Consider the following 26290-nt stretch of genomic DNA (forward strand, 5'->3'; position numbering starts at 1 on the left):
TTCCATATTTGTATCAATTGATCTCAGTCAAGCTACGTGTTAGTAAATTTTACTTATAAGCATTCGATAGGAATGTGTTATAACAGATTATTAGTATTGCATAGCACGGGGCCGAGTTTGGTTTGTTTGGGATCTCTTTCCATTAATTGAATTCAGTTTAAATTTAGTTCATTAGTTTTACATACACAGGGTAAAATGGAAATGCATATAATAACTAACATAAAGACACAATTTGTATGTATTCCAAATAGTAGAATCCTTAACACATTATTATTATTATTCATCCAATTGTGTTAGTAGGTGCCTATGGAAGTTGAGTAGTTAAATTGCATAAACCCTAGTACAGTACAGTACAGTACAATATAATAATCCATAAAACGTGAATTAATAATTTAGGTTCCGTAATCAGTCTGGTGCTAAGCCAGATAAACACGAAAACCGCAAATAATAAGAGAGAGCGAGCGAGCGAGCTCACATTTATTTATTTCTCTCTGAAATCAATCAATCAATCAATCAATCAATCGTTGAATTGAAATGAATCGACGGATAACCAGCCAATACGCTTGCTTAAACCCTTGTGTATAGTGTGGGTTTAATCATGCCTACACAATACACATACATCCTCTGTATTTGTTGCCTAAACTATACATGTGCTGTATGTTTGATGTTTACAAGGAAAATAATAATAGCCCTAAACAAAATATATAATGCAAAAAAGTTTAATGCTAGTATAATAACCCAACAAAGGGAAGTTATTGATGAATGTACACGAGCCAACACATTACTACATGTTTACAAACAAATTACTTCATATAACTTTCAAAAGTGTTCCAATTAGGTCACTGATGTATATTTTTTTCAAATCGGGTCACTAAATCTTCAAATCAAGTCTCACCGATTTTTGTGTGCATCAAGAAAGAAATGGATGATAAGATGTGGGTGTCGGAATTTGCAATATATGTAGTTAAATTTAAAAATTTTAAAAAAACTTTAATTATATTAAAATTTAAAAATAAAATTCACGTCGCCACTCAACGTCAACTTCAAAAAAAAGATAAAAAGATTTCCTATGTGAAACAAAAAAGAAATTGGCTAAAAAAACATGTTAAAACTTTTAATTTAATCAAACACGAAAGTTGAGCGATCTAATTGGAACACTTTTTAAAGTTGAGTGACCTAATTTGAACACTTTTGAAAGTTGGTTACTATTCTATGAAGTTGCCCCTTTATTAAACGAACCAACTTTCTATAATTGGACACTCGGTTCATTTAAACATCGGTGAATTTCAATTTGATCATTTTGAAGATCAACAATTTGTGTAACTATGGAAGAGTTACAAAAAATGATTAGTATTTGTTACTAATAAATAAATTAGTAGCGTGTCTAAAGAGTAAAGATGAATGCGATATCGATACTCTAAAGTGTGTAGTTGAGAACTTGAACATTGGTAAAAAGGGAAATGAGTTTATCCCACATTGGTAGAATACTTGAAAGTTGCGCTAGTATTTTTGGTGGTTAGACCGGGTACTACGACAAGTGTCGACGTGAGGAACGACCTTGTGACAAGTGTTGGTTGATTTGATGAGTCAGCGTACCATGTGCCGTGACCAGGGAGTCAGTGTGCCACAACATGCCATGTGTCGTGACTGAAGGTGAGTCAGCATGCTAGGTGTCATCTTCTGGTGGTCTGCGCACCATACACTGCCACGTGTCCTGTGACTCATCACATGAGTTACTATATATAGAAAGCTCGGGTGAGCAAATTTGGACACCGAAGCACCGAAACCCGGATAAGTCACATCACGTATACACACTCGACTTGACCACACAAAGCCAAACCAGTTCATGTTCTCAATTCCAACTCTCATGATCCCGAACTCACGTTACAAACATGGTTCGGATACTAGGGTAATCCCGGCAGTACATACTGCTTCGGCTGTTGTACTCTGGGAAACAGACGGGCTCGCAGAGGTAGCCCGAAATCTGTTTTAAGGGACCTCTGTTTAACAGAAATCCTCAGCCACAACCGACGGGAACCACAATTTGTTAAGTTTTGCAGCTAGAAAAGTGTAGATGTTTTCAGGTAATCTAGGCAGGTTCACCAATCAAAGGGGTATACAAGAAGACATAGCTCGGATGTGATTCTCGGGTCTCTGTAAACACGAGCTAGACGATGTGAGCGCGGCTATGGTGCGGTTTCAACACGATGATCAACTCGGCTTCGGTCTGGTTTCAACTCGTCAAAGAATTCGACGTTCGAGCAGAAGTTAGGGACTTCGGTATGAATCAAGTCATATGTTTATGTTGATTTTTTTGTTATTCTCGTTTAGATTTGTATACGGTATACGTACTACAATTTTCCAAATTTATATAAAGAGATTATTTATTTATTTTATTGATATAGTTTAATAAAATCGTAACCCATGTCCTACAATCTTAAAACAGATTTCGGGCTATCGCAAGATTGTTGTAACAATCATAAAACCTTTATAAAAGATATTGGGTTCACGGAAGTTTAAAATTATTAATTGGATTTATTATAAATATTTGCTTTGGGAAAAGTTTTTTTTTTTGGTAGTACACTTGAGTAAGGATTTGTGATTGGAGTACAATATGTATTCCGAATACCGTAATACAAAATGAGTAATTTGATTCAACCGTTTGGAAATGATTTTTGTAATTATATGTGCTCTAACTATAATGCTAGAACCGGTTTTGTAAAGTCTAGTTAAACCAATTTTGTAATCTTTTACGTCTAAAATCAAGTATAAATGGTTCATGAAAAACCGTGCATTTTAAACCGATTTGAAGTGGTTTTTAATAAGCCATTCGTTCGTGCAAATGTTAATACGCTAATGTATGTTAGATCGGGTTTAATTTATAATCAATACGTTTTTTTGTAAACGTTTCATCTCCTAATATACATGTTAGAACATGATTATAAAATATTATGGACTAAATGACTCGTTTCCTAACATGAGTGTTAGAAACAATTATTTTGTAAATAATTTAAAACATTTTTTTAACGTACGAGTTGGATGATATAAACCAAAGGCTATGACGCCTTTCTGAGAAACCAAAGGTGTGCAAAAGAATAAGGTTTGCCTCCTAGCACGCGTATCGGAAATGATTCTTTTATAAAAGGGTTTTTCACAAACGTTAATTTATCTAACATATGTGTTAGATAAACCAAAGGTTTCAAAAAGATTTGTTCGAAACCGGGTCACTTCTAGCATGGGTATTACAAAATATTATTTTGTATAATAGCATGGCTAGACTTTGTCTAATATTCTAACAAACGTGTTACTATTATTGTTTTGATAGATAATAAGTTTTAGACATTTAATTTTCTAATGAGCACTAGAAAATGTGGGGGTTTATAAACCTATGGAGAAACCTTTGTGAACGTTTAATTCTTCTAACGAGCATGTTAGAAATTATTATTTTGGTAGAACAATAATAGTAAATATGGTTTATATATAACTAAATGTTCTAAACATTTATGTCTAAATGTTTATACTTCTAATGAGTGTGCTAGAATGAGTATATTGTTATAAAACATAATGTTTTGAAAAAAAAAGGATATGTGATCATTTATTTTCTAATAAGCGTTAGAAACGGGTTATTTTATAAACCAAGTAATATGAAGTCGATAATCTTCTATCGAGCAACTTAGACATATGTTGTCTTTAATTGGATTTTGATTGTTCAAGGTTAAAGTCTCGGTGTGAATGAGGAAATGATTATATGACTTCATGGACATCTATTGAGGGAGTACCTCAAGACAAACCACGATGATTTTGAATGTTGAAGATAATAACACTTTGAGTTTGATGTCTAGTTGTTGTTAATTTGTCCATTGGAATTGTTGTTTAAAGCGTTGTACACGTTATCTTGTAATTTCGGTTGTATTATTTGGTGTTCAATATCTTCGGATAACACATGCAATTTTAAAGTGAAATAAATCAATATGTACTATGGCATACGAGATATTATTGAAAGATTTCATTTAATGGATAGTGCAAAAGAAATTTGCACACTTAGCAACTCGGAAGTTATTCCATTGACTATGAGTCCGTTGACAAGACATCAAATATCTAATTACGCCAAGTGCAAACGTAGTGAGTGCATTAAGATGAACTACACAAGAACGAGATATGTCATTAAATGTTGGCAGCATCGACATGAACTGGCACAAGTGCGTTTCGTTGATTACGAACATACGAAAGGAATATATGTTATTATTGTGAATTACTATAATAAATTTTGTGGTATTTATTATAAGAGAAGTACAATAATGATGAACTTGTTGGTACTTATAATCACTAGCAATACTGTTTGAACTATGATGGAGGATTTGTTCCCCAATTTAAGCATACGTAATCGACATACTGTTGAATGTTAATCTAAGTGATTCCATTTCGACCATGATAGTGATTATAGACGAGTATCATTTATCTTGTTGTGATTAATGTGTTCATCAAAGTGACTTGTTGACGAGTGACTCGTAGGGAAGCTGTCAAGCGAGTTAAAAGATACAAATGTATTTGCTTAACCAACTTAATTTCATGGAATTAGTTGACTATGGTTACTCATATGTTTGTAGGTAGGAGGAGGTAAAGGATGAAATTACGAGAACGTGGGTGAAAACGGCGAAGAAAACGGAGTTAAAACGAGAAAGATATGAAGAAAACAAGAAATTGAGGAAGAGCTCCACCGTGGTCCACGGTGTTGACCGTGGGCCACAGTCAAACAGGCACCAAAATCAACAGAATACACCGTACCGTGGCATTCTGAGCATCGTAACTGGACCGTGGTCCACGGTCCGACACGTGATTGCTGAGTTTGGGCCACTTTTTAGGCCGTTTTTAGGTGTCTTTTCACATACCTTTCAATTGGGGACGGCTTAGAGGCGATTTTTGAAGACAATAATCATATTTTGGGTGTTTGTACTCATTTGTTTATGTTTGGGATTGATATAAACAAGATACTTGATGCATCAATGATCTATCGAGCTATGAGTGGCTAGTTCTATGGTATTCCTCTCGGGATGTAAGGTTAATCGCAAAACACTTTTGTTTATTGTTCTTGAACTTGGATTGATTATCTAAATGTTATGTTAGTATAGTCATGATGTTTGTGTGATTGTTTGTAGCTTGTCTTTATCGCTTATATCTATTTTTGAACCATGTGTTCTTGGTGTCGTTGACAACCGAGATTTAGTGGAAGGAATTAGGGATAATCGTATTGATTGGTTGTTGAGTAACAACCTCGCATTCTAGGAATCCGAGTACTTAGTTCTTGATTAATCACAAACAATTGCATGTACTCAAAATCGAGATATTATGGTTTATCCATCGAATGTTAATAAGAGTGTTGAGTAATAGCCCGAACCCTGAGAGGAATGCTTGTTTAATTATTTGTTTACAACTTTCGTGTTAGTTTATTTTAGATAAAAAAATCAAATCAAAACCAACTTGGAAATTACTGTTTCGTCATTTACATTTATATTAGTTAATCGTTGAGCTACTTATTAACACACTTTCCACAAACTCCTCGTGTTCGATACCCACTTACCACTATCTATTTAGTAGTATTTGGTTTATATTTGAGTGAGTCTTCGACCTCACGTCACTTGTATTAGAGACTTATGTTTAAGTTTCTATGAGGCAATGGTTAAGGCCTTGGAGATTAAAGGCAAATGAGTTATAACCTTAGCGAATGTGATTAACTTTGGTGTTAAACGTACTAAAAGTGAGGTTTATTAACGGTAAATGAAATCAAATTATCTTGTCTAAACTAAGAAATGAATGTTGGGAAGGCTGTGAAGAATCAGAATGATGCATTTTCTGTTCACATACCTAAGTATTGCAGTCTAAGCATGCTAGACTAGTACTTGTTAATTATGGTGCTTGACGAAGACTATTAACGTGGAACATTCAAAACATACACAAGTATGTATATGCGTATAGACAAGTTAAAAAAAAAGGGATTTCATTTAACCGAAGGTAATAATATAACTCTTGGGGATCTTGAGTAGATCTCAACCTTCCAAGTTCTCCTAGTTGTGACTAAGTTTGTGATGTCTTCTTAACTGCCATATGAAAGGATTAGATTAGACGCTAGAAAGAAGTCGAAACTTATGATAATGCATGGGTTGCTTTATTGGTAACATCGATGAACTCACTGATACAATGGCGTGGTATCATTCAAATCATGAGTATCGATGTATGGTCATAAGTAAACCTACACAAACTATGTCAAAATGCAAGAAATGTGGGGATGGTAATTGAGATGAAACCATTGAGATGATATCTTAAACCTATGACGAAAACATGGGTTTTTCTTTAATTGAGATGATTGAGATAATATCTCAAACCTATGTAGAAAGGAGAAGCTTTCTTCATCCCGTCAGCAAGTTGGATAAAGGAAAAGAAAGAGCTTACCATGGTAATGGAAAAAAAGAAATTTGCTTTACACCATAAGTAAGTTGCTGTTTGTTTTTTAAGAGGTAAAATGTTTGCAGTCTGCGGACCACATCTGCAGACATCTGTAACAGAAGAGGTGGACCAAACCTCTGCAATCTGCAAAAAGAAGACTGTTTGTTTTTTAACACGTCTGCAAACTGTTAAAATTAACAGAAATTTAAATAAACCGAATTTTAAACATAAAAAAAGACTTCAAACGACTTAAACTTTATGCAAACATAATGTAACAAGATCTTCATTAAACCTAAACTTTCTACAAACTTTTTTAAACAAAAAACTAATGATAATTGGACAATTATACAAACTAATAATTGAACAAAAACTAATAATAATTCAACAAATCAAATTCTACAAATCAATTTCTTTAAAAAAAACTAATAAAAATTCAACAATAATTGAAAAATAACTCTCGAGCTCTCGTAAGTCAAAACGAGCCAAGCTCAAGCTCATTTACACAAAATAAACCTAAATTGATATACACGACATCAATAGTCACTCGACGAACATCAATTAAACCTGATTTCAACAAATTCCGATCTTATAAACTTTCAATAGTATAATCCAATACATAAATTCAAACCGATTACATCACAAATCATACAAATATAGGTAAAGTACACAAATCAACAAAACAACAATACTCGGACTGGAGTTGTAGATGTGTGGCAGTGGGCGGCGGAGACGGCGGACCTGCGGCAGTCGAAGGGCGGTGGAGATATGGGGTGGTCGAAGAGAGGGCGGCGGAGGCAGGGGAGGGGCGACGGAGGTGTAGGGTGGCGGGATAGGGGATAGCGGCAGCAGGGGTGTGGCGGCGGAAGTGTGGGGTGGCCGGAAAGGGGGCGATGTTGGAGAAGAGAGGAGAGGGGTGGAGGAGTTGCTAGGGTTGATGGAAGGGTTTGATGAGAAGATGTGGGAGGATGTTAGAAGCTGATGGTCCAAGTCTTCTCCAAGAAAAGGACGTGCAGACGTAGAAAACAAACAGTCTTCAGACCATAACATCTGCGTGTGGTCTGCGCGGTGCAGACATAAGAGGCTAGGAAGATCTTCAGAGAAAAAACAAACACTACCTAAGTTGGATTATGTTATACAATAACACTTCAATGTGGGGGGTATCTTGCATTTGAACTTGGAATGTTTGGCTATAAAGATTATTGCAAACGTGTAACCTGATGGAGTACACAACGGTTATAAGGAGTTAATTAGTTATTAGACTCAAATGCCAACTAGTTGAAATCAGAATCTAACATGTTATACAGTATGTTAAATATGCAAGTTTTAAATATAAATACACATAAAAGAATAATTAAATATATATAAATTAACTATTTAAATAATAAACAAGTTGAGCGATAGAGCTTTTAAAACAAAGCTCAAAATGAGCCGAAGTCCTGCATAAACATATAGCATAAGAGGATGTGGTAATTAAATAATAACATAATAAGCGCATTATTCATCATCCATGGGAGTTGAGTTGTTAAATTGCATAAACCCTAGCCGTAATCATCGTTCTGTTTTTACATACATATATATTTGATTGCAAATAATAATAATAATAATAATAATAATAAAAGACAACTCACATTTATCTCTGAAATCGATGCATGGAGTCCAAGACGAAACGATTTGATGTGATGTGAGGAGGAGCATCAAACGGCATATCGACAATTTAATCACCACGCTTCAACCCTTCTATATTCTATTTAATAGTATTTGTAAAAGTTAAGTAATGTGTTCGTTTATAATGTTCATCAGGTTCATTTATTTCATTTTACTATTACTTTTTTATTTATTTGTTTCACTTTTTACCCTAAACTAAATCCCTAATATATGTGCCTCACTTTGCCTCAGCGCCTTCCTCCACAATCCCCGGCCGCCTCCGCCATTAATGTCTGTTTCGTCTGTTTACAATATTAACGAAGAGGCATAACGAATATGAGCAAACTTAATTCCTTAACAAACCAACACACACACAAATTTTCGTTCGTTAGAGTGTTCAAAAACCATCCGTTTATCCGACAAAAACTTAAAGGACAACCACAAACAAGATCGCGTTCGGTTCGGCTTGTTTACCGCCTTGGGTGGACCTCACGCTTGTATGAGGTCTCCTAACCATGCCTAGTCGGTCATCTTCTATATCAATTTAGTCAACCTACCAAATTTAAATTTCTTGTTCATGTTTGTGATCGTTTGTTAATATCATAAATGAACCAACGTATATAAATTTGAAAAATAAAAATCTGAGTAATAAACAAAAGAACAAATTATAAATGTTTTTAACTGTTAGTATAATAACCAAGCATTTAAAATACTTTTAATGAACAAACGTAAACCAAAGGATAGAAATCAACAACCGTAATGACTAAATACATTTTCGCAAACACAACTAAACGTATTTGGTCTCTGCTCATGTCATGGGCAAAGAGAATACTAATTTTTGATTTAGTTTAGACCCACTAAAACGTACTTTCGGCCGTTTACCCAAGTGCCCAACTACACTCATTAGTAATCATTATTACTATTGAGAACGATATATCAAAGACTAGGGCTTACTAGGTTATCAAATATCAAGTAATAAAGTATTCTCTTTTAAAAATTTCGTAAACACATTTTCCGATCAAGAAAAAGTCTATAACTATGTCATGAAAGAACTCATGCGCCTTTCGTCAACCAATTTAGATCCTATTGGTATTGAAATTAACTATGGGCATAAAAATGGATATTATTAAAGCACACATCCTCCGACTATGGTTAATGCCTGGGTTTTGAAACCATACATCCACTTCATAAAGTTTTATGCCATTGTTTTCACAGACCGATTAGCAATCAAATAAATAGGCGGATATGTAGCCGAGAACTGGGCCAACCAACCAGTCCAGCAAAACAACTTTTATACATAACAATCGTTCCCTTGATCATCAACCAACCATTGGCATGTTGTCTTTTTAGGATAAAGTTGATCACACCCACATGCATGCATACCCAACACTACATTAATCAGTTATAACTTGATCCTACCCAACACTACATTAATCAGTCATATCTACCATATCCCAAAATCATTAACCAACCTACTGTTTCAAACAATGTTCAAGAACCCCAGCCCGACTTCTTTGCACTACCACCGTCTCCTGCCTGGTCCCACCCGCTTGCAGATGCACCGCCCGCCTCTGGTGCCGGGCTGGCCTCCTTTTTCCACCCGGTTGCAGCCGCCCCACCTTCCTCCAGCCCTGTGTCAGCCTCCTTTTTCCATCCGGTTGTTGCAGGCGCCCAACCATCCTCAGGTGCCGTGTTGGCCTCCTTCAATCCGGAGGCAGGTGTCGCTGAGCCATCACCTGCCACGTTAGAGTTGCGACCCCATCCTGGCCGAGAACCAGGGGTCCGTGGAGTCCGCGGGGTCCCTGCTTCATCTCTATTCATGGGAGGACGTGGCTGGTTCTTTTTGAAATACTTGGGAATAAACTCATCAACTTTGTCGGGAAATTTACTCCTCACGAAATTCTCGAGACATTTGCGATACGAGAAGTCTTCTTTCTTCCCATCAGTTGATACCACGAAAAAGCACCTACTATCTTGCCATTGTGTGTGCTTGGTGACCTACAAATTTAATAATAATAATAAAAGTTAATATATTGTGATAATTCTATGCAATTGATTAAATAAAAATTAAACAAAATGTAGCGGGTTTAGGTTTACCATGATGTAATCAACACCCGCACCCGCCTTTTGAGTTTTATCTGGATGGTGAGCAAATATATTATCAAGAATGTAAGTTTGGTCATCTGCTGACAGAGGATCACCATCATTGTACCTTCAAACCATCAAAAAGTTAGTAATATCATGTTATATATTTTTTGAAAAATGTAATCATTAAATGAAAAGGAAAATTAATATTACCCGATCGGATTCATGATTCTCCTAACGGATTGCATGATGGGCTCAATAACATTAAGGATCTCTTGTTCATCAGAGGTGAATAAATCAACACGTTGTCTTGTTGCGGTTAACGGTACATTTGGTCTTGGAGCGTCAATTGGTCCACCAACCGGTCGGGCCGGTCGGTCTCGTTTTGGGCCCCAATTTTCCTTCTTTTTCCAACCGCCACCCTGATCCGGTTTTTGCTCAGCCTTACGATTCCAGCCCCATGAACCCGGTTTCTGTTCACCCTCTTCTTGACTCTTTTCGGTTGCCATCTCGTTTTGACTTTTCTTTGAACCCCATGCAGGCTCATCAACTTTCGACACACTCTGACCCCATGCACCTGATCCTGAACCCGTCGCAGTCTCGTTTTGGCTTTTCTTTGAACCCCATGCAGGCTCATCACCTTTCGACACATTACCCCAAGCACCTGATCCTGAACTCGTCACAGTCTCGTTTTGATTTTTCTTTGAACCCCATGCAGGCTCATCAACTTTCGACACATTCTGACCCCATGCACCCGATCCTGAACTTGCCACAGTCTCGTTTTGATTTTTCTTTGAACCCCATGCAGGCTCATCACCTTTCGACACATTACCCCAAGCACCTGATCCTGAACTTGTCACAGTCTCGTTTTGATTTTTCTTTGAACCCCATGCAGGCTCATCAACTTTCGACACATTCTGACCCCATGAACCCGATCCTGAACTTATCACAGTCTCGTTTTGATTTTTCTTTGAACCCCATGCAGGCTCATCACCTTTCGACACATTACCCCAAGCACCTGATCCTGAACTTGTCACAGTCTCGTTTTGATTTTTCTTTGAACCCCATGCAGGCTCATCAACTTTCGACACATTCTGACCCCATAAACCCGATCCTGAACCCGTCGCAGTCTCGTTTAGATTTTTCTTTGAAACCCATGCAGGTTCATCACCTTTCGACACATTCGATCCCGAACCCCATGCACCCGATCCTGAACCACCACCAGTTTCCGTTGTAGTCTTGGCAGCACCCCAACCACCAGAAGATTCATTCTGTTTACCAAGATCAACTTTCGCAGCTCCCCAATTACCACCAGTTGCAGGTGAAGTAGTCTTGATAGCACCCCAGCCACCATAAGATTCATTCTGTTGACCCTGGTCAACTTTCGCAGCTACTCCCCAACTACCACCAGTTGCTGGTGTAGTAGTTTTGGCAGCACCCCAGCCACTTGAAGCTTCCGTCTGTTTGGAATGGTCAGATTTAGTTGCTCCCCATCCACCAGCATCTGCTGGTGTAGTCGTGACAGCAGCTCCCCAGCCGCCACTTGATGTACCGGAAGATGCATTCTGTTGACCCTGGTCAACTTTCGCAGCTACTCCCCAACTACCACCAGTTGCTGGTGTGGTAGTTTTGGCAGCACCCCAGCCACCTGAAGCTTCAGTCGGTTGAGCTTGGTCAGATTTAGCAGCTCCCCATCCACCAGCATCTGCTGGTGTAGTCTTGACAGCAGCTCCCCAGCCGCCACTTGAGGTACCATTTTCTGGAGTGGGACCCGTTCCCCAGCCTGATTGATCAGCATCCATTCCTCCAAAACTTAAATCTAAACCATCTTCAAAAGATGGTTTAGCAAGCCCCGAATCAATCTCAGGTGACCCTGCTTCCATGAAGTTATCCTCCATGTCAAAGCTGTCAACTTCACCAGCAAGACATCCGCTGTCAGCTTCCTCTGAACCGCCCCCCGACCAAATGAAGGAAGTTGTAGACATCAATCCCGTCTGTTTGGTCCAGCTTCATCTAAAAAACAAGATTGTATTATTGGAAGTCGTTATGTGATAATTCAATAAATCATAATCAAATAATTAGTTGGTGATAAATTGTGGTGTTGGAGTGTCTGGAGTTGTAGCAATTACAATTAATCAATTATTAAAGTAGTATACAAGACTTGGGGTAAAATAACTGTGAACATTAAACAACACATAATTGCAGCAACTAATAATATCAAACAAGACATGTAACCCTTATAATTGAATGATGCTAAGGCGTTAAAAACCATAGGTGATAATTTCAACCCGTTTACTTATGAACACAAGTCAATTCAGATTGTCTTCATCTTGAATGGGTTAAAAGTTGGCAAAAACTTTTACCATTTCTTTATAAAAGATAAAGAACAGTTTCAAATCAACCGGTTTGACCCGTAGCAAATATCCACACATTTTGCCACTGCTACTCAAAACGCGCATCCAAATTTCAAACACCTAATAAACCATGCAAATTTCTAAAAGAAAACATATAAACCATGAAACCAAATACAAACCTCTCTGGTGTCCCAAAGAATATCAAACCGAGAGCCTGTGCCCACAGCTACAGGTTTGCCCCAAGAACAGGAACCCACAATACTAGTCAAACTATCAGAATGGCATTTCTCAGCTGCCTTTTCAAAACATCTTTTCGGTGTCTGAAAAAAAAAATCAAAAGTAAAATGAATGAAGATTGTCAAGGTTATATACAAAGTCAACATAAAAGACTTGTTAGAGAATATATATAAACTAAACGCCTTACATATACTGTGGCTTCAGAAAAGGGTACTTGGAAGTTGAGTGTCTTATTTAGGGCCTTTATTCCTGATATATTGAAGCCAACTAAAAATCCAGCACACGTCATGCTACTTGCCAACAGAAGTAGGTGCTCTTTCAACATGCCTTTGGTAACCATCGATACTGAAGTAGATAGACGCTAGAAATAAGAAAAAAAAAGGTCTGTTAGGTCAGTATACGCATAAGAAATGAAATTATACAAAGCCCAAAACAATGTTACATAACTTTTAGCCTTACAGGGCAAATTGCATTAAATGGCAAAAAATGCGCTTCTGTTTCTAATTTTATCACTAGAAATTTAGCTGTGTTTCTAACACCGACCTCGCCCCAAATTGACAGAAAATTCAAATAAATTAAGTAGATAGAAACCTGAACGGCTTGCTCAAAAGCACAAGCAATTCCAAGAAGATTTTCGACTTCTTTGATTGCATAGGGAATAGAACGTGTCGTGTCAATCAAATGGATTACTGGAAGGCAAGCATCCATAACTGTCCTCCATGCATCGCCACTTTTTTTAACTGATTCTTTCTCAAGAACGACATCGACTGCTAAATCACCTTTCTGATCCTTTGAAGGATTCTTTATCCACACTGTTGTTTCAGAATTTATCCAGGTAATATTGGCTTCTTTAACACGTGGATCACCTAAACAGTAACAACTTGTTCATAAACCGATCCAACAATTAAATAGAAATGTTTTGAAATAAACAGGCATCATTAAAATAAATACCTTTAATAACCGAGTTTAAAAAAACAGGGCAAACTTCATTAGCAAAAATGCGTGTGGTTTCCTCTAAAGAGATACCAGGACTTTCTTCCCAAAAAAACTTTAAGCATGGGGTCCACTTAGATGACTGCTGGAACGAACACTCACTGAAAACAGTAGCCATAGCCATTATTACAGTGTGTAATCAAGTATTAGTTTGATATCAGTTCTTATATTTCTAGAAGGCGTACAAATATAAGCAGTTCAATTCTGGTAATCTTATTTTATTAAAGTGTTGAGCAGAAATCAAACCACATTGCCTGATTAACCTTTTTATCAGTTTTTTTTCTCAAATCCTTTTGTATATATTTACAGCTTAAAAAAGTTAAAAGAAATTATGCCATATTGCATACCTGCAAAATATTTCAATTTTCTGGAATAATTGGGCAACTTTTTTCATCTTACGGAGTGAGTTCACAGTGTCTTCACATTTTCTTCGAATTGTTTCCATGCTAAGATCGGATTCCTCCAACAGTGCCTGCTCAGATATTATAGAAAAGATAAGATAACTAATGCAGACTAAACATGCTCAAAAGTAACTTTTGAAACCAACAAATTAAACTCAGTAATGTTAATCATCATTATTATATTTGTTAATCATCATTATTATATTTGTTATTATATGCATACACACACACACAGAGAGAACCTTGTTTAGATGGATATGACCAACAAGTCCAACTTCAACTTCAGCATTATCTGATGCTGCTTGCTGTTTTGTATGCCTGTAGTTAGAAATCATCAAGAATAGAAGAGTTATCAACCATAAACAATGTTCTAACCTGGTTAAAAATAATAGATTAAATTACTACAATGGGAGAGTAAAACAAAAGACACAAACTATAGCTGGCAAACTTTACAAGGTCAGGTAACACTTCAAAACAGGTAACGCTTTACTTTTGTCAAAAAGGGTCAGGTTGGCTTTGGTTAACCAAGAAACACTTTTTATTCATTTACTGTTTTATAGAGAAATATTGTGTTAAACTTGATTAGAGACTATATTATTATCAAAATTTCTTCAAATAAAGCAATTTGCGAGGCTGTTTGCATTTTAATGCACATTATGCAACCTTTGAGCAGTTTGACCAGCGGAGATCAAATTTAGCCCAAATGAGGTATGCATAACTACTGGATGTTACCTCTAAAATAGACTGCGTTAAGTTCAGAAAGAATCAAGTGCAAAAAAACTAATAGGTAACAGTAGAAAATACGAGAAATACTCTATCAGAAACTCCCTAGCCACGTCTTTGAGGCTGACTTTTCGCAAATGATTTTTAACCTTCAAAGCTGCATTCTCGAGACAGTGCTTCTCCCCACAATCACAATCATTCAAATACAATACAACACGACGATCGTTATGAACGTTCTTAAAATTCACGCCACATTGCAGGATTTCCTAAACAACCAGAGAAAGATTCATTAACATAGCTGTGCAATTAAGAACTAGAGGTAGCAAGATGGGTTTATGTGCTGAGTTGGATAACATCTAATAGAAAATAATGTAATAGTTGTGATTTCAAAAAGGGCACCATATAACGTTTATCGAAATATCTTGATAAAAACTACTTAAAGGGTGTATGCATTAAAAGAAAATTATGGCGATTCAACCCGTTTGCACAAAACAAAAAAAAGAACCAGATCAACGCACTCAAAAACAAATAGGTCAAAATCCCCACCTCTAAGAAAACATTAAATTAGTTAGAAGTAAAAAACTACCTTCATCATATTCCATGAATTGTTACTGCTTGGAGAAGAATCAAGAACCGCCTTGTATGCAGGGTTTGACATAGCGGTTGCAGCCAATACTCCCACCGGTTCACCAGCAGCAAAATGATCTTTCGTCAGCGTCCCGTACTCAAATTGAATAATCGAATTGCTACAGACATTTCTGACAGTTCCATCATAGCAGATCACCACATCCCTGAGTATAGCCATTGAGTTTTTGAAAAGTATACCGGGCTCGGTCAATCCTCTAGATGACCTAATCATCACCTCTCTGCTTGCGATTGAGTGCACAAGCTCTTGGTATGGATCAAGTCCATTAAACAGGCCGCTCCTAATCAGTCCAAATTCTTCAAATGGGTATTTTTCAGGAAATGGATAGTTTCCAACAAAGTGAGATGACAGATCTTCTGTCAAAGTTCTAGAATATAATCTGCCTCTTTCATATATTTGTAAGCCCAAAAATCCTACTTGTTGAGCAATTCTTGTAAGAGCTGAGTCACTCTTTGGATCTATCAAATTACCCATGGATGAATATCTTATAATAAAATCTGAAATAGGAGCTTTACAGGCCCGAAGATGTTTCTCTAATTGCAAATCGATCACTTCATTGTAGTTGGATCTCAAGTGGAATAACAAAGATGACAACTCTTCAAGTTGTTCTTCAGTGCTTTTCAAAACTTCCTTTGGGATAATAAAGTCCTCCAAACTTAAATCAAAGCCTTCATCGCACAAGTTTTCCATCAACATGGGCTGTAAAGAGTTGAAAAGCTTCAAGACTTCCTTAGGGCCTTTCGTGAAAAAGATCGAGCTGATTATTTCATTGATAATCGACTGCATCGCGTCCCTACTGTAATCCAACTTCAAAATTTTGCTATCCCGGATCACGAACTTATCACTCAAACAATCAAACCCACTAGGTAGAGACGTCTCAAGTAGCTCCAAAACCGTCCATAAAGGGCCAGAATCACGCACCTTTAACATTGACGGTTTCGGTAACGGATTTGAAGTAAACAACGCCAGCTGTTGGACTTGAGCCTTTGTAAAAAAATACTTCTTGAACAGTGCTTTAAGTGATAACAAAGAATCACTGCCAAGTTGAAGATTCACATTACCACTGTGAGAGCTAAGAAGCTGTTTATCAACAGCAAACAGCTCTAACACTTCTGCCTTAGCTTCAGTAGATTGTGGGTAAAAGATGTGAATACAATCACCATCAAAATCAGCACTCAAGGGCCCACAAATAAGAGGGTTGATTTTGAAAGTGTGGTCTTCATGAATATAGACAGACAATGCTTGTAAAGAATGTTTGTGGGTCGTTGGTGGCCTGTTGATAAAGATGACATCACCATCCATGATTTTCCTGTGTACAATTTGGCCTGGTTTCAAAAAGGTATGACCTTTGGACCCTTCTCTGAGTGAGTAAGTGTTTTGGCCATCTATATAAGTTAAGCACAGTTTCTCATCAACTAACTTCTGCAGAAACTTCATGTTGTGCTCAGTAACCCGTTCTTCAAAAGTTATCCTTTGAGCTATCTCAAAGGGTATCCCAATCTCATCCACACCTTTATACGGGTCCCCGGTGATGACACTACGTGACGAAAACCCAGACCCTTTACTGATGAAAAGAGTTTTCATCTTCTCAAGCCATGCTTTTGTTGATGACGAATCGTTTGCTGTCCGTGCAATCGCATAACGTGTATTCCTGTCAGGGGAGGCCTGAAAATTACAAGTATCATATAAGAAAACAAAATACAAAGAGCTTGAGTATACTGAAATAGAAAGAAAACAGAGAGAAATTTAAAAAAAAGTAAAAAACAATACTAATAGTGGGTATACCTCCTATCTTTAACTACGTAAGTGCATATAGCACCCAACAGAATCAGCAAATGTGAATGTTATCATATCAAGAAATAATTATCTAACAGCATGTAAAATAGCTAGAAAAGAACAGGTAAAGATGGGTCAAACAATTTGATGAATTGGTAAATTCTGGTTATTTTTATTTCTTACAGATTGATCAGTTAAAATAGCTAGAAAAGAACACAGCAGGATGTGTCAACAGACAAGTATTTTCAATGCCTAAAACCTACCAAATCACTTTCTAAAATATCAGGTTAGTGTTGAGATACTATAACTTCTGCTATCATATCAAACACTCTAGCTGTTTACTAAATAAAAGAACAAAAAATGTTTTGAGTTCCCAATTTTGAACCATACACATTTTGACACATTGCATAATGATAAAGTATAAAAAGTAGTGTGAACAAAATAATTAACAAGAGACAATTGTAAAAATATATACACACACGCGCGCGCACATACATACATATATTATGCATATACACACATATAACATCAACAGATAGTAGATTAATAAAAATCATCTTAAAGAAAAGAACCTTAGCACCGCGAGATAGAAGATATTGCGAGACAGCTAACTGCAAATCATTAACCTCCACCTCAAGTGACTCAAAGTTTGGTGTTCCGGACCTCGAGCTCTTGATGATCTCAACTTGTCTCAAAACTTTCTTAAGCATTGGCATTGAGATATCCTAAAAAACATCACAAAACAAAGCTGCATATTAGATCGAGTATAAAATTATTATAATTATAGCAATTTATACGAACAACGATGCTTCGGAAACAGATATTCCTCAACTTTTTAGATTTGCGTGTGAACTTCAATTTATATCTAGTACAGGTTTTGACAGGATATGAAGAATTTACTTTCTGATTTCACTTAAATAGATTATATTTAGCATTCATTGAACCAAATTCTAAATAGATGACATGTTACTATGTTAGAAATGATAATTCTGCTACTGATTTTATTTCTTCCCTCTAATCAATGGACAACTTTACCCCTCAAAAAAGGATCATATTACAGAAAATGATCCAATTTGGTAAAGAAAACCCTTCAAAAAGTTGACAGATAAAAAAAAAAGACGACACTTTACATAAATTACTTAACTGTATAAAAATTAGAACTAGATCAAGAAATCATTAAAAGAAAGTCAACTAACCGAAGATGTAACAGTGATGCCATCAGAGACATCTGGAGTAGACAAACAATTTGGAGGGACTGGAAGATGTTGCATAATATACCCCTTCCTGGAAAAACACCCTTTTGCAGCTAGCTTCTTTTTGGTCGCCTCGGGAATTTTCTTCAGAATTTTAAGCACCTGGCATTAAGTTTTAAAAAGAATATAAGAAATTAATGGAAGGTGCCTATATAAACTGCATATCAACTAATACATATAGAGCAGATGTGCATTTGAAGTTATTAACTTGATGCGATAATCACTTTTGAGGGTTCACCAAAAATTTAATATTCTTAATATTCTTTTGATTCTTTTATCACCAAAATGATCAAAATAGTCAACTAGTTTTAATTACTACCTCGGTCGGAAGTAATGGTCGAGTAGTTGCACCACCACCATAACGGTATCCGTACTTATCAAGAAAACCCCAGACACGTTCATTTACTCCTATTTTTTTACGCGGAAGCTTCAGTTCCAAAAAACATGCACCGTCCTTTTTTTGGTTTTCACAGACAGTAACCTCGGCAGTTTCCTATATAAACATGTGACAAAGATAAGCAAAGAAATTAACATTCACCAAGATCATTACTAATTATTAAGAGAAAACAAAAGCTAAATATTTCATATATTAAAACTTATAAAGTTTGATTAGGATTTTACATCGCAACAAACGGAAAAAGCTCTTTCAAGCACGCCAACGTTCTTCACCTGCAACTGAAAGTACAAGACGAAAATAAGAGAATGGAAATTAAGACATTGATGGATGTCTTTATATGCAGATTTTCTAATCTTCTTTTAGAAAGACATAATAGTTAAAACAACAACAATAAGGATTATAAATTTGTAAAAGCGTGTCTGTTCATGAGTAGGCAAAAACATCATGAGAAAACAAGATAACTCACTTATTTTAGAAAATATTGTAATTTATGCTTGAATGCCCAATTCATGAATATAAAATATGCCATCTGAGAACAAAAACACTAAAGAAGATAGATAACAAATACCCTTTTGTTCTTAAACTTCAAGCACTTGAGGCATATTGAACTCAGTATGCGCTTCAACTCACTGATATGAGATGGATGATATATTGAGAATGGGCAACTCAATATACCCAAAATGGCCTGAAATACAGAAGCCAAATAGAACTTAAGAATAAATTAATCGCAAATGACTACTACACAAAAGTGTCATAAAAAAATTATGATAACACTTTGCACACCTTCACATTTCCCTGTTTCAGCTGCACCACAAGCTTCACATTTTCCAACTTCAAGTGGAAGTCCAAGAAATGGATTGGACAGTTGGCTCGCATGGCTGATGGGGCAGTCACTAATGGAGGCCAAACACTACTCGAGTTTCATGTGCACGCATCAAACACAAAAGGTTGTTAGACCAAAAGACAAAACAGTTTTTAAACAGTACTTGATAAGGGTGAAATAAATGAAAAACTTACAATTTCTTGACGAGTGGCCAAAGAAAAACTAATTCCAGTAATTTTCCCCTCTAAAGTAGGGGGTGGTGAATTTTCTTCCATCGATCAAAACCTGTCTCATTATAACAAAAAATTGCATCAGGATCCAAAATTGTAACTACTGATCATTAAAAATTAAACAACTAAGAGCAAGAGTTGAAGGAACATTAATCAGCACTTTAATTTATAAATATGCAGGCTATAGTTTCAATTGTTAAGATCTTGAACTTATATAAGGCTTACAAGAAAGTAAAAAAAGGAAAAACAAACAAATAATTTCATAAAAAAATGTCAAAAATCCTATAAATACACAAATAACAGCCTTAGCAAGCAAGAATGCTACAGAAACAGTGATAAAAAGCTTTCAGAAGCATCACAACTCGTAGCAAAAAAAAAAATAATTGAAGTACTCTATGAGCTGATGGTAGTTATTTTTTGTTATGGCAAAATATGATGTTTATCAAATACAGTAAGGCAAAGCAGGCACACTTCCGCATATTCACTATTTACTTTCCAACAAAAAAAAATTCAACATGATATAACAAAGCCCATTTCATTCCAAATTCTCACACACGATTACATCTGCATAAGCCTTCTCATTGAAAATTTAAAAAAAAAAACAGAATAAAGCAGAGCTATAACACCAACATTGCATCGTAATGAAGACACCATCATTTCCAGAAAAAACTCTACTACCCTTATCAAGATCCCTCACATATACTTTCTAATCAAGCACATATTGCTAAACACAAAATAAAATAAGTATGAAAGAAGTATGATCTCAAGAAATACAGGCACGTAGCATAAATCAAACGAGTGCAAAGTAACAGAAACAAAGCAAAACCATACGATGCACTAAATCTCAACTTGACAACATAAAAATTAGGGCAAACAGCAATTATAGCAACACACTTTCACTTCATTGCTAATTAGGTCACCAAATCATACTAAAGCCATCTTAAGTTACAAAATTTCTAAAACCAAAGTAAAATCAGACTCTAAACAACCATCAACACAGCTTAACAAAGCAGGAATTAAACAACGTGCTACTTCTTATACGCAAATACGCCCAAAACCCACAAATGCAGCTGTATTTTGACCTAGAAAACAATAATAACCACTTAATACTTGATAAACAACAACATAACCGCTAAACAAACCAGAATATGTAAACGATCGTTCACCACAACGATTCTAACAAGTAGACTAACAAAATCGTACGATTTCAGCTACCAAAATCAAAACAAAAACTTTAAATCGAACGATTCTAGCAAGTAGACTAACAAAATCATAACACACGCGTATTATACACACACACACATCTATACAAAATTTCAATAGCTGGACATAGCAAAACTAGAAACAAAGTAAAATCAGACTCTAAACAACAATTAACACAGCTTAACAAAGCAAGAATTAAACAATGTTTTACAACTTATGTACAAATACGCCCAAAAACCACAAATACAGCTGTATGTTGACCTAAAAAACAAGAATAACCACTTTAACACTCCATAAACAACAGAACCTCAAAAACAAACCAAAATATGTAAACGATCGTTCACCACAACGATTCAAACAAGTAGAGCAAAACTAACACGGCTTATCAAAAGCAAGAATTAAACAACATTTGGTGTATTTTGACCTAGAAAAACAATAAGAGCCACTTAACGCTCGATAAACAACAACATAACCGCATCACAAAAACATAGCATGTAAAACGAACGATTCTAAAAAGTAAACTACAAAAATCCTACGGTTTCAGATTTTCAGCTACCAAATCAACCAATAACTTCAATCGAAACAGTAATAACTTCAATAATAACCACTTAACCACGCACCCCATAAACAACAACATAACCACTAAACAGACCAGAATATGTAAACGATCGTTCACCACAACAACTCTAACAAGTAGACTAACAAAAATCATACGGTTTCAGCTACCAAAATCAACAGAACCTTTAATCGTCTACGATTCTAACAAGTAGACTAACAAAATCGTACACACACTGACACACATATATACAAAATTTCAAATGCTTGATATAGCAAAACCATAAACAAAGTAAAATCAGACTCTAAACAACAAATAACACAGCTCAACAAAGCAAGATTTAAACAATATTTCTCTTATTATCTGCAAAAACCACAAATGCAGCTGTATTTTGACCTAGAAATTAAAAATAACCACCTAGCACCTCAATAAACAACAACAGAACCGCATAACAAACCACAATATGTAAACGAATAGTTTCAACACAACGAAATTGTAGGGTTTCAGCTACCAAATCAACAAAAAATTTCAATATTAACAATCAGCTGACATATTTAACCTAAAAATTCAGCCAATATCACATATGCATTCATGTAGAAATCAAAACCTGCTAACTGTACAAACAATTTGAAAGGAATCAAGGAAACAGAACAGAAAGATGTTATAAAACCCTAATTGGAGTGCGTAAGATTGTGAACAAGTAGAGCAAAATTACACAACCTAAAAAACAATAATAACCACTTAATACTCCATAAAAAGCAACATAGATTTTGAACAAGTAGGGCAAAAATTAGCACAGCCTAAAAACAATAATACCCACTTAATACTCCATAAACAGCAGCCATAAATGTAGCTGTATTTTTTACTTCTTATATGCAAATACGCCCAAAAACCACAAATGCAGCTGTATTTTGACCTAAAAACAAAATAAACCACTTAATACTCCATAAACAGCAACATAACCTCAAAACAAACAAGTATATGCAAACGACTGTTCACCAGCTTAACAAAGCAAGAATTAAACAATTTTTTAATTGTTATGTACAAATACACCCAAAAACCACAAATGCAGCTGTATTTTGACCTAGAAAACAATGATAACCACTAAACTCTCCATAAACAACAACATAACCGCTAAACAAACCAGAACATGTAAACCATCGTTCAACACAACGATTCTAACAAGTAGACTAACAAAATCATGCGGTTTCAGTTACCAAAATCAGCAAAACCTTTAATCGTACCGATTCTAACAAGTAGACTAACAAAATCGCACACACACTGACACACTTATTATTTATATATATATATACAAAATTTCAAAAGCTAGATATAGCAAAACTAGAAACAAAGTAAAATGAGACTCTAAACAACCAATTAACAAAGCAAGAATAAACAATATTTCTCTTACTGTCTGCAAAAAAGCACAAATGCAGCTGTATTTTGACCTAGAAATTAAAAAATTAACCACTTAAACACTCCACAAACAACAACAGAACCGCATAACAAACCACAATATGTAAAGGATCGTTCAACACAACATAAAAATCGTAGGGGTTTTGAGCTACGAAATCAACAAAATAACTTCAATCGAAACAGTATTAAGAGTCGACTAACACATTTAACCTAAAATAATCAACCGATTTCGCACATGCATTCATGTAGAAACCAAAACCTGCAAATTGTACGAACAAATTGAAAGGAAACAGAACGGAAGGAGGTTGTTGAAGAAAAAACGCTAATTAGAGTGAAATGCGGGTGAATAGATGGTGGATAAACCCTAATTTGAGGCTCTACCTGTCACGATCGATGGTGAATTTGATGAGAGAGAAGACAGTAAGGGTTTTGTAGAGAGAAAGAGAGTGTGTGTGTGTGTGTGTGTGTGTGTGTGTGTGTTGTGTGAGAAATGATGCTTTTGAGTCTTTGTAAAATATTGTCGCATATGAAGAATATGTTACGAGTTATTAAATAAAAAATAATCAAAACGAAAATTAAAAAATTTTGAATTTGTTAAGGGGTTTACTTTTCATATATGACTAAATTGTCCTTGAAGATTTGTTGATAGTTTTGTATATACGAATAAGTACAAGTAAATTCGGTATCGGTGTCGATTTGGTACATCCAATACCGAACTGGTACCAAAAATTTTGAGGTTTTAGTACTGGTACGATACGATACTGGTATTTTCTTTTTAATTTTACCTTAAATATTGGTGCCGAACCGAGCATTTTGGTACCGTTACCGATACCAAAAATTTATGATTTTCAAGATCGGGATTTTCGATACCGATCTCATCCCTACACAGGAATGGTATGATGGTAAGGGCAAGAGGGTAATAATAGGATATTCGAATCATTATTCACGATATAAGGTATTAAGGTGTGAGGTGCAAGCAGAGACCAAAACTTGGTTTAAATTAAGCTCCTTAGATATAACTATTTATAAACAAAACGTGCGTGTTAACATCTAAATTGATCAACCACGACTTCATCTTCTTTAATGCACCACCTAAAAGTATATATTGTATCCATATTATATATTAATAAATAAAACTAGAGTTAAAGTTGAAATGTTTTTAGAACAAAATTGTCACACTCAGTGTCAAAGGCTTGGACGTTTGGTTTTGTCAGTTCATCAAAGCTTATTATGCAACGAAAATTTGTTTGAACAAAATATTTGTTTAAAATAAACCAGGACTTAAACACTCGTAACGTTTACAAATTTTAATTGTTTAAAAACAAGTTTGCATGGTTGTCGGTTTACAAATTTTAGCCAGTCATTAGATATTATCTATGCCTAAAAATCCTCAATCCCCATTTAACATATGTGTCATCTATAATGTCTATCCTTGATTTTCTGGAAACACTTTTGAAAATACGTCAGCTATTGCGGGTGAATAGCGTTGACCAACTCAAAAAGGTTTTCATAATCCATTAAGACCACAAGTGACAATAACTTTGAACAATTCAGTAGGATAGTACTAATTTATGACTCTTCAAAATTGGATACACTTGTCCATTTGTTTATGAAGAATTTTCAATATCCGTTTAGAACACAAGCACTTCATATGATCGTTCGTTAGCCACTTAAACATATACGCAACTCAAACGAGTGCATGATTGCACCGTGTCCACTACTTGCCATGTATGTAAGTATGCAGGCACATGCATATTCTAGTATGAATTTATGTTATTACTTTTTGGCTAAATATTTTTAAACATTTTAACCAATCCTACGTAAATACTTTTCAACTCTTAAAAATGGATGATACACATCCATTAATTTAGAAAGAGTTTTGAAGGTAAAGCATATTTTGTGAGGTCTAAAAATGTAAGGATGATATTATCAACTAAATGATCCGAATAGAATTGTAATATTAGAGAAACTAGTTGCGAAACTAATAATGTCGCAAAGATACATAGCGACATTGCCTTATGTCACAGTTGTCTTAGTTGACTCTTTCTCTAAATATGCGACATTATCAGTTACATTAACTAGTGTCGTTGAATGCTGATGATCATATATGACATTAGCCTCGACGTTAGCAATGTCGCTGATAATTTTTTAATGACAATAGTTGTGACATTTGAGCCAAAACAAGGTACACCTCAGTACGTATTTACCGATTAAGCAAATAAAAGCCTTTTGCGTAACAAACGAACGATTAACCGAACGGGTCGGGTTATGACCTAGATATCTCGGGGGGCCATCTATAAGTGATATACGTTTAATACAAGCTAAAACATTAGAAATATGGCCTTAGTTTGATAGCAAACAAGTTAAACAAACATATGCTCGTTTAACTACCCGCTATAGATTTAAACGCGAAAGATAGTTACAAACCAAGCATTGTATCATCCGTTAAACCGAAAAAGACTTACCAAACACTTATTTGAAATGTTTTAAGTGATCCGTGAAAATATTTTTGATTTTTACAAACATATAGTATGTTTTTATAATTTTACTCAAAACTAGCCGAAAAACACTTGTTTTCGCGTTGTTTAACGCACCCGATAAGTTTTCCGCGCCAAAAACCGAACCCGAACTAAATTTGGACCGGGCTTTTCGTATTTGGGCTTGAGAAACCAGATTATTGGGCCAAAACAGCCCATCATGGGCCCATGAAGGCTTCCGATCGAACAGCCCAACCCACCCCCCCATTCTTTTTATAAAACTTGTTTTGGGAGCTTGTTTATCCATTTTGGTTTATAAAAACTGAGGTCCAAGCAGCTGCAAGCTGAAATTCCAGAAAACCTCAAACCCTAAGGTAAAGAGCTTAAATAAGTAGCTTTTGAACTTGTTTAAACTTGTTTAATACCATAAAAACATGTCTTGGTTACTAAAAATCATTCCTAACCGTGAAAAATCCTAAAAATGGTCCATAAACATGTTTTGATCATACACATGGTAAGGAACCTGTTTTGATAGTTTTTTTGGCCATAAACACGGATTAAAGGGTTGAAACGGCGTTTTTACGGTTCAAAAGTTCGTTTTTGTGCACTAGCCGAAACCCTAAGTTAAGGGCTGT

At 35.6% G+C, this 26290-nt stretch overlaps 1 pseudogene across 1 annotated transcript; it reads right to left on the reverse strand.

The window, feature by feature from the left end:
• Positions 1 to 9576: 9576 nt before the first annotated feature.
• LOC143562208 (DNA-directed RNA polymerase V subunit 1-like) lies at positions 9577 to 20048 on the reverse strand (annotated as a pseudogene). Its single transcript, XR_013140442.1, has 18 exons — positions 19968 to 20048; positions 19734 to 19860; positions 19519 to 19635; positions 19175 to 19228; positions 18873 to 19046; positions 18497 to 18655; positions 17873 to 18025; positions 15465 to 17189; positions 14960 to 15144; positions 14398 to 14473; positions 14102 to 14226; positions 13713 to 13855; positions 13353 to 13627; positions 12949 to 13122; positions 12704 to 12844; positions 10384 to 12183; positions 10183 to 10297; positions 9577 to 10083 (listed from the first exon to the last, which is right to left on the reverse strand). The product of XR_013140442.1 is annotated as a DNA-directed RNA polymerase V subunit 1-like (transcript).
• Between the last annotated feature and the right edge of the window lie 6242 nt (positions 20049 to 26290).

This window comes from Bidens hawaiensis, unplaced genomic scaffold (genome assembly GCF_021521415.1).
Source record: "Bidens hawaiensis isolate Kalapana, Puna unplaced genomic scaffold, B.hawaiensis_p1.1 tig00020919_1, whole genome shotgun sequence".
NCBI lineage: Eukaryota > Viridiplantae > Streptophyta > Magnoliopsida > Asterales > Asteraceae > Bidens > Bidens hawaiensis.